This window comes from Erinaceus europaeus, chromosome 22 (genome assembly GCF_950295315.1).
Source record: "Erinaceus europaeus chromosome 22, mEriEur2.1, whole genome shotgun sequence".
Classification (NCBI taxonomy): domain Eukaryota; kingdom Metazoa; phylum Chordata; class Mammalia; order Eulipotyphla; family Erinaceidae; genus Erinaceus; species Erinaceus europaeus.
Window position 1 is genome coordinate 17,691,143 of NC_080183.1, and position 10,219 is coordinate 17,701,361.

Genomic DNA, 10,219 nt, shown 5'->3' on the forward strand with positions numbered 1-10,219 from the left:
ATGCACACGTGCTGACGTGAGGGGCACAATCATGGATGTGCATACGGTGGGGAGCTGGTAAGGTGGCAGTGCCCACAATGTGAAGGGATCCAGGAAATCAGAAGCAAGTCTAGCTTTGTCTACAGAGGCTGAAGGACAGGGAACTCCTCAGGAGGATAATCCTCACAGCAGGAGAGGATTATGGGAATCAGGCCTAAGATTTGGAAAGAGCTTTCAGGCCATCAAACTGGAAGGGTACCCAAGATAGGCCTGGCCAGAGAACAGCTGGATGGGGGCTAAAAGCATCCTGTAGATTTCAAGAGGCACTTAGGTCTTCTGGTGGGAACTAGCACGATGGCTTTAGCTAAACCTCCTGAGGTTCAAGTTCTGTACTTATTATTTCCTGTCTTATTATTACTCTTCTTGCGGATGTGTCAGGAAACGTCCGATATAATAATGGTGTATATGAAATGACTAGCAAATGACTATAAAGGTAGTAATAAATACCGGTAGATAATTTTTGCCATTTGGTCTTATGATTTGACTCAGGTTAGATCAAAATGAACTACTTATAGGACGAGAAATACCAAAACGGGATATGAACATATAGAAATTAGGCAGGCACTCTGCAAAATTTCCTAAAGTTTTTATTTATTAAGAAAACATATGGGGCCAGGTGGTGGCGCACCTGGCTAAGCGCACACATTGCAGTGTGCATGGACCCAGGTTCAAGCCCCTGGTCCCCACTTGCAGGGGGAAAGCTTCACAAGTGGTGACGCAGGACTGTAGATGTCTCTGTTTCACTATCTCCCCCTCCCCTCTCAATTTCTCTGTCTCTATCCAATAATAAATAAAATAAAAAATAAACGTTTTTTTTTTAAAAAAAAGAAAACATACCATCCAGTTGCCTACTCGTTGACAGACCTCTGTGTTCACCCCAACTGGTTCTCACCTCAGGGTCCAGCTTGTGTGGGAAACCTCACATCTCATCTTCGTCACCCCTCTCCTGGGTTTTTATTGGATTGTCAGCAAAGTCAAAATGTATTTTCTATGGGAAAAAAATGTATCATTACTTTTCAAACAACCCAACAGCTCTTGCTTTTATTGTGATAGACAGTAAAATAGTAGGCAGTCAAAAACTTTAAGGAGACTTTGTATCCCTGCATTTATATGCTTTATTTTATTTAATTTTTAATTGACGTTTCATTGTAAGCATTTTCAAATATTCTGAAAAGTAATGAGTACAACAAATCATTTACCCATTATTTAGTCTCAGAAACCATTCATTTGACCCTATTCTTGTTTTATCTGGGCCCATCTCTCCATGAAATAATCTATCTTAATACCATGCACAATGGCAAAAACAAAGAAGAGAATTCAAAGAATAGTTATTTGTTAAGTCTCTTGACCTAAGTCTTGTTCAATGTGTTTGAGAGTCGCTAAACTTAACATTCTTTCTGATGGACGATTAATGGCACAATCCTGGTTCTTTATTCAATGACAACATAAAAGAGGAGATTAACTGCTAAATAGACTCCTCATCATTTAATGAGATTGCCTGAAAACTGCAAGGATCTTTTCAGCTCGAATCTTTTTCAATTCAACTGGGCTCAATCACTTCTTGAAATGCATAAAACATCTATACATTATAGCAGCTACTTAAGTTTTTGTAAAATGTGACTTCTTGGAATAGGATAGATGTTCCTCTTCAGTGGAGGGGGAAGAGAGAAAACTACTCATTGGCACCAGAAATACCTACATCTGCCTTCAGAAATGTGTTTAGCATCTCTTCTGGCCTATTTCCCAGGGTGCTGTTCACGCCTGTTTGCATAGCTATCACTGAGCGGGATTTGCATGAGCTCACATAAAAGAGATAGTTCACTAAACGCAGTTCCATTTCCAGGTTATGATGTTATTATTGTCCCACTGTTTGTTGACAATGATTTGTCTCTTCTTTGTTCTCACTCACCTGTAATTTTTGACCTAGATTTTTCGTCATGAAAAGGAGAGATGATGAGAGAAGGGAGAGTTGCTGGTAGACTACTCACACAGGTCACTCACATCTATCACGCACGCAAAGTGTTGGGAAAATTACATCTACCCGAAGACTTTTGCTTCTCAGGTTTTTTTGTTGTTGTTTGTCTTTATTTCCAAGCAGAATGAATAATTAAATCATAGGTTTCAACAAGTAAACAGTGTTCCTATTCTATAATTTGCAGTTTGCACCATCCTAACTCAAAGTTGGAGGTTTACAAGAAAGCACCATCAGTATGAGGAGTGGAGTTAAGTTAGCTTGAAAAAGAACAATAATAACAGTAACCCAACTGACATTTAGCGTCTGTGAAAAACTTTGATGGTTGTCAGGAGGAATGGATGTGGATGGTGACCCGAAGAGGGAGATGAAGGCATCTAACTGGACTTCCTTGGGCTAGTGACGCCAAGGGGCTCTGGGAGAGAATAAGGCAGCACATAGCACAGTTCATAGAGATTTTACTGGAACAAGCAAGTCCAGGAAGAGTCACCAAGAGGAAGGAAGGACAGACTAAAAAGGAGGCAGCTGCCTCACTGCGGGGACCCGGGGAGGGAGGTCTGTGGGCAGAGAGCCACCTGTCCCCTGCTAGGCAAGAGAGGACTGGTCATGCTGTACCGGGGTAGAATTCTCTACACAGGGGGGCTGGGCGGTGGCGCAGCGGGATAAGCGCACTTGGCGCAAAGCTCACCTGGCTGAGTGCACACGTTACAGGGCACAAGGACCCAGGTTCAAGCCCCGGGTCCCCACCTGCAGGGGGGAAGCTTCACGAGTGGTGAAGCAGGGCTGAAGGTGTCTCTCTGTCCTTCTCTCTCTATCTCCCCTCCCCTCTCAATTTCTCTCTGTCCTTATCCAATCATAAATAAATATTTTTTTAAAAACTAAAAGAATAGAGAGGCGAGAGGAAGAGAGAGACATACTTAGAGAGAGAGAGAGAGAGAGAGAGAGAGAGAGGCAGACCAGAGCACTGCTCAGCCCTGCTTCACCACTCGTGAAGCTTCCCCCCCGGCCAGTGGGGATTCCAGTGCTGACGCTGGCAGGCAGGTGCAGGATGGCAAGAGGAGCCCTGCCAGCCTGCTTCTCCTGATGCCACCTCAAAGAAGTCTGGATTTTCAATTTATTATTTTTTTTAAGCAGATACACAGTAAACATCGGAATGTGAGTTTTATGATAAATACATTTTGGCTTCAGAGCAGTTATCTCTTGCTGCCAGAATAGCCCTGAGGATTAAGACGGCTTACTGGGATCAAATGCCCAGGAGATTTATTTTAGCACAGACAGTTCACTAATTCCCATTCAAACGCCACTTCTCCTTATTTCTCTGCCGCTCTGTCCTCCACCGCCCTTCTGCTCTCCTCTGTAACCCTTAGTCTATTATTTTATTTTCTTTCTTTCAGATGCATCTATCTCAGTTTCCATCTCCTATTACAATTGAGTGCTTGGAAATTCTGTGACATTAAAAGAAGAGGTGGCAGTGATATGTCTGTCATTCGCTAAGACATGGGGACACTGAGTCCTTGCTTAGCAACCCAGAGCAATGACATCCTATTTTGTTTCCAGATTGCTTCTGATAACAGGAGTGAGAGCACATCTGGGATAACTTCTGGCTATAATCATCTCCCATTTAGAGCCACCTGGGAGCGAAGAGAAATGGCTGACAGGTAGAAACTAGATTCAAAGGGGAAGAAAGGGGCAGGTGATCTATGTTATGTCCAAGTTCCATGTAAGATTTCTCTTTTTTTATATTTATTTATTTATCTTCCCTTTTGTTGCCATTGTTGTTGTAGTTGTTGTTGTTATTGGTGTTGTCATTGTTAGATAGGGCAGAGAGAAATGGAGAGGGGGGGGAAGATAGAGGGAGAGAAAGACAGACACCTGCAGACCTGCTTCACTGCCTGTGAAGTGACTCCCCTGCAGGTGGGGAGCCGGGGGCTCGAACCGGGAACCTTATGCCGGTCCCTGCACCCGCTGCGCTGCCACTGGACTCCCTCATGTTATATTTTCTTCCTTTCTTCCCTTCTGTCTTTCTTTTGTCCTTCCTTTTTTTCTTTCTTTCTTTCCTTCATTCTCTCTTTATTTCTTTCTCTCGCTCTTTATTTCTCTCTTCCTTTCTCTCTATTTCTTTCTCTCTTTTTTTCTTTCTTTCTGTCTTTCTCTTTTTTTTTGTACTTGTCCCCTTTCAGTTTTTATTTGACAAGACAGAGAGAAATTGAGAGAGGAGGGGAGATAGCGAGGGAGAGAGGAAGAGATAAACCCACAGACCTGCTTCACCGCTCACAAAGCATCACCCCTCAGGTGGGGAGCCCTGGTCTTTGAGCATATTGATAAGTGTGCCTAACCGGGTGTGCAACTGCCGGGCCTCCACCATGTAACATTTTCAGGAATGCAGATGAGCTCATACTCGGTATATCAACACCCAAACAAATAGACACGAGATATCAGTAAGTTTAATCACTTAAGTTATGAGGCAACAGCCCTGGGAATGACTCTAGAAGGCGTGATAGAGTGCAGCGATGTTTATGAGAAAGTGGGTTGGTCACTGAATGCTCTAGGCTGTGTGCAGTGAGTGTGAGATTCCTGTGAGCTGCTCACTGAATGCATCAGGCTGTGTGCAATGAGTGTGTGAGATTCCTGTGAGCTGGTCACTGAATGCACTAGGCTGTGTGCAATGAGTGTGAGATTCCTGTGAGCTGGTCACTGAATGCACTAGGCTGTATACAATGAGTGTGAGATTCCTGTGCGCTGGTCACGGAATGCACTAGGCTGTGTGCACTGAGTGTGTGAGATTCCTGTGAGCTGCTCACTGAATGCACTAGGCTGTGTGCACTGAGTGTGTGAGATTCCTGTGAGCTGGTCACTGAATGAATTAGGCTGTGTGCAGTGAGTGTGAGATTCCTGTGAGCTGCTCACTGAATGCACTAGGCTGTGTGTAATGAGTGTGTGAGATTCCTGTGAGCTGCTCACGGAATGCACTAGGCTGTGTGCAGTGAGTGTGAGATTCCTGTGAGCTGGTCACGGAATGCACTAGGCTGTGTGCACTGAGTGTGTGAGATTCCTGTGAGCTGCTCACGGAATGCACTAGGCTGTGTGCAGTGAGTGTGTGAGATTCCTGTGAGCTGGTCACGGAATGCACTAGGCTGTGTGCAGTGAGTGTGTGAGATTCCTGTGAGCTGGTCACGGAATGCACTAGGCTGTGTGCAGTGAGTGTGTGAGATTCCTGTGAGCTGGTCATGGAATGCACTAGGCTGTGTGCACTGAGTGTGTGAGATTCCTGTGAGCTGCTCACGGAATGCACTAGGCTGTGTGCACTGAGTGTGTGAGATTCCTGTGAGCTGGTCACGGAATGCACTAGGCTGTGTGCACTGAGTGTGTGAGATTCCTGTGAGCTGCTCACGGAATGCACTAGGCTGTGTGCAGTGAGTGTGTGAGATTCCTGTGAGCTGGTCACTGAATGCACTAGGCTGTGTGCAATGAGTGTGAGATTCCTGTGAGCTGCTCACGGAATGCACTAGGCTGTGTGCACTGAGTGTGTGAGATTCCTGTGAGCTGCTCACGGAATGCACTAGGCTGTGTGCACTGAGTGTGTGAGATTCCTGTGAGCTGCTCACGGAATGCACTAGGCTGTGTGCACTGAGTGTGTGAGATTCCTGTGAGCTGGTCACGGAATGCACTAGGCTGTGTGCAGTGAGTGTGTGAGATTCCTGTGAGCTGCTCATGGAATGCACTAGGCTGTGTGCAGTGAGTGTGTGAGATTCCTGTGAGCTGGTCACGGAATGCACTAGGCTGTGTGCAGTGAGTGTGTGAGATTCCTGTGAGCTGCTCACTGAATGCACTAGGCTGTGTGCACTGAGTGTGTGAGATTCCTGTGAGCTGGTCACGGAATGCACTAGGCTGTGTGCACTGAGTGTGTGAGATTCCTGTGAGCTGCTCACGGAATGCACTAGGCTGTGTGCAGTGAGTGTGTGAGATTCCTGTGAGCTGGTCACTGAATGCACTAGGCTGTGTGCAATGAGTGTGTGAGATTCCTGTGAGCTGCTCATGGAATGCACTAGGCTGTGTGCAATGAGTGTGAGATTCCTGGTGGGCTGGGCGATTGTTTGCTTTACTCTGATAGTTTTATCTTGAGTATTCATTGACCTTGGCAGCTTTTGGCCTAAGAGCGATGCCTTTAGAGCTAAACAGCTACTTACAGGCTGTGTGATATATCACTAGCCTCCTCCTTTTATTTATTTATTTATTTTTGGTACTGTGTTTGGTAAAGAGTTAGATGAGCTGGTGTGGAAACTGAGCGCATAGGAGGAATCATCTGGAAGGGAAGTCCTGACTGCACAGACGCATCCGCTGCTTCTGGCGCCCTTTCTTTCTTCTTCTTTCCTTCATCTTTTTTCTTTGTTGTTGTTATCTTTATTTATTTACTGGATAGAGACAGCCAGAAATTGAGAGGAGGTGGGGGGATTGGGAGGCGAGTGACAGAGAGGCCCTGCAGATATTTAACAAAACTTTCCCCCCTGCAGATAGAGACTGGGGGCTCAAACTCGGGTCCTTCTGATTTATAATGTGTGCACTCAACCAGGTGCACCACCACCTGGTCCCCCTTCCTTCCTTCCTTCCTTCCTTCCTTCCTTCCTTCCTTCCTTCCTTCCTTCTGTCCTTCCTTTCTCTCTCTCCTTCTTTCTCTCCTTCTTTACTTTTCCTTTCTTTTATTTTGATAAAGCAGAGAGAAATTGAGAGGAGACAATGAGATAGAGAAGAATAGAGAGAGACACCTTGCCACTCATGAAGCTCCCCCTGCTGGTCCTTCCTTCCACAGGGCAACACGTGAGCTCTGCTCTGATGATTGTGTCATCACAGACCCCTTGGAGACTCTGTACACCTGGAAATGTCTCCACTCAAATGCCTGATAGTTTTATTAAGTGCAGAGCACTAGAGAGGAAGTCTGTTCCCTATGAAGTTAATTCCTGTGGTCCAAGAGGTGGTGCAGTGGATAAGGTGTTGGACTCTTAAGGATGAAGTCCCAAGTTTGAGTCCTGGAGAGCACATGCACCAGAAAGACCCTCTAGTTATCTTCTCTCCTATTTTTCTCAATAGTAAGTAAATAAAATCTTTTCAAAAAGAATTTTACTCCTCCAGAGCCTTCTAGCATCTTATACTACTGTTCAGCAGACCGACGTCATTTTGATGCTCTCGTTTGCCTATGTGCGACTTTATTTTTCAGAATCCCTTTTTCTCTTGGAAGTTGAAATGGCATGGTGACATGCTTTGGTAGCTGCTGCTGACCCAACTACTTTAAAAAGTTGATGAATTTCTCAGAGATAAGATTGAAGATTTCATTCTTCAGAATTCATCAAAAGAGTAAGAAAAAAATCCCATTCTCCAACTTTTGACTTGCATTCCTACAATGCCAATGTCTGGGCACTAGAGAGAGCATGAGATAAAGAGGAAGGGAGAGAGGTTGCTTTCCAAATGATCTCACTGAATTTGAACATGAGGTTAATGCACAAAATTGACCTAACTAAATATTAGGTTCTTCCTCTTTGTGATGCCCTCTCTTTTTTCTGGGTGCCTTAATCTACTATGGCAGATGTGATAAAATCCTAGGCTATGCTAGAAAAGAGAATTCATAAGGACCTTCTAAGATAAGTGTGACGGCACTTCTTGGGAAGATGGGGTAATTTCAGATAGTCTGATGGAAATTTGGCTGAGGAAGAGGAGGTGTTTGCTGAGTCAGGAATATGAGAGTGCTAACGGAGGAAGAGAAGTTATCACTTGAGGGGCTCTGAAATCTGAGTGGTTCGTAGCTTCAGAGAAGGTGGAAGGTAGGTGCTGGGTGGTGGCACACTGGGTTAAACGTACATAACATGAACCGCAGGGACCCCGGTTCAGGCTCCCAGTTTGAGCCCCCGGATCCCCACCTGCAAGGGGATCATTTCATAGCAGATGGTGAAGCAGGTCTGCAGGTGTCTATCTTTCTCTCCCCTCTCTATCTCCCCCTCCCCTCTCAATTTCTCTCCCTCTCCTATCAAATAAAATAGAAAATAATACAATAAATAAAAAAGAGAAGGTGGAAGACATATTCACTGAGAGAATACAGTATGGAAAACATTCTTCCTCTCAGTGGGACATTCTGATACATGCAGGAACTCGACCACTTAGAATAAAATTCTCAATAAAAGCCCTGGAGAGTGGGGTAGTTCAAGATGGGAGCAGCTTTGTCTATCAAATTCAGCACAGCCACTCAGACAAGACCTGGAAATTACTGCAAAAGCACAGAGGCAGATCAAAGACGAATTCTCAAATTACCAGCTCAAGGCCTTGTAAGATCCCACTCTCGAGTTCTACTGTGTCTTGCACTAAAATGAGTGGAGTAATAACTACAGAAGGCGCGTACACTCGAGTGTCTGTTTGTGGATTTGGATGTCACTGATAACTCAAATAAAAGTTCCCACGGGCAGGACGGTGCTCACTCGATGGAGCCCACACACAGCAAGGACATAGGTTCAAGCCCCCGTCTCCCCACCTGCAGAGAGCGCTTCACAAGCGGAGAAGCAGGTCTGCAGGTGTGTGTCTCTCTCTCTATATATATATATATCTCCCTCCACTCTCAATTTCTCTCTGTCCTATCAAATACAGTAGAAAGTTTTTTTTTTTTTTAAATGGACGCAAGCAGTGGTGAATTCATAATGCCAGCACCAAGCCCCAGTGATGACTCTGGTGGTAATTACATAAAAAGAAGAGAAGAAAAGAAGAACGAATTCCCTGTGGTAATAGAGACAGAATTCCATCAGCAGAGAGACTGAATACTGAATGAGAAGTCAGGAAGAAGTAAATGGGCACACCGCCTCTGCTCTTTGAAAGGGCCCTAGTTTTTGAGAGCTAAGTAATTGATTTTGTGATGTCACTTACTTAAAAATAAAAATCTCAGTGTAGTGATTTGGCAGTGAGGGAAGACTGTCTATATTCTTTCTATTCTAATAGGACATAAAAGGAAAATAGTTGATTTGCTAGTTCTTACTAGGCTGAAAGCGATGCCAAAGCTAAAGTCAGATTCTATTTATTATCCTAGTCTCTTCAGATCTTAGCTCATCATTGAGTCAATACAAGTTTCCTGGGAAATAGTTGTTGAAGACATTTAAAGAACACTTGAGTGATGTGGGGGCCAGTTTTTCTTATCCCAGAATGTTCATTTAAGGGCAAATGATATGCAGAGCCATAATGCAAGATGGAAAGGGAAGAAAAGGCATCACTTTGCCGCATTTCATGAACAGTTAGGAACCACTGGAAGTAAATGGCAGGAGGAACCCAGTACTCAGGATTATCTGCTGTGTAGCCTCTTAAATGAAGGGGTCTTTTTCCAGCCAGAGAGCCTTGATGGTTGCTGTGTGTTTGCCTGGTTTGCATGTTTCTAGCCGTCTGTAACTTACACAATATGTCAAGAGTTTGAGGGTAAACTTAGGTTGTTCTTTAATTTTTTTATTATATTTATTTATTTATTGGATAGAGATAGAAATGGAGAGAGGAGAGAGAGACAGAGAGACACCTGCAGACCTGCTTCACCACTCATGAAGCTTTCCCCCTGCAGGAGGGGGCCGGGGGCTCGAACCAGGGTCCTTGGGCACTGTAACATGTGCGCTCAACCAGGTGCGCCACCACCCGGCTCCAGCCAGGTGGTTTATTTTATTTTATTTATTTTTGCCTCCAAGGTTATTGCTGGGCTTGGTGCCTGCACTAAGAATCCACTGCTCCTGGAGGCCATTTTCTCCACTGTGTTGCTCTCGTTGTTATTGTTATTGTTGCCATTGCTGTTGCTGTTATTGTTGGAAGATAGGACAGAGAGAAATTGAGAGGGGAAGACAGAGAGGGGTAGAGAAAGAGAGACACATGCAGACCTGCTTTCCCACCTGTGAAGTGACTTGGGTCCTTGTGCGTGGTCCTTGAGCTTTGCGCCACGTGCGTTTAACCTGTTGTGCTACTGCCCTGGCCCCTTTAAACTGTTTTTAAAGTTATGCTGAAGCTGTCCCAGAGAAGCAGGTGTGTTTTTTTGTTAGTTAGTTAGTTTTTTTTACCTCCTGCACACCCCAAGAACATCCCCTCGCTACCGTCTGAGAAGAGAGTGGGGTGCAGAGAGCCAGCCCCTTGTCACCATGGAGCAGCCTGGTCACCACGTGCAGTGATTGCTGTGTGGAGCAGAAGAGATTGCCGGATTCCTTACCT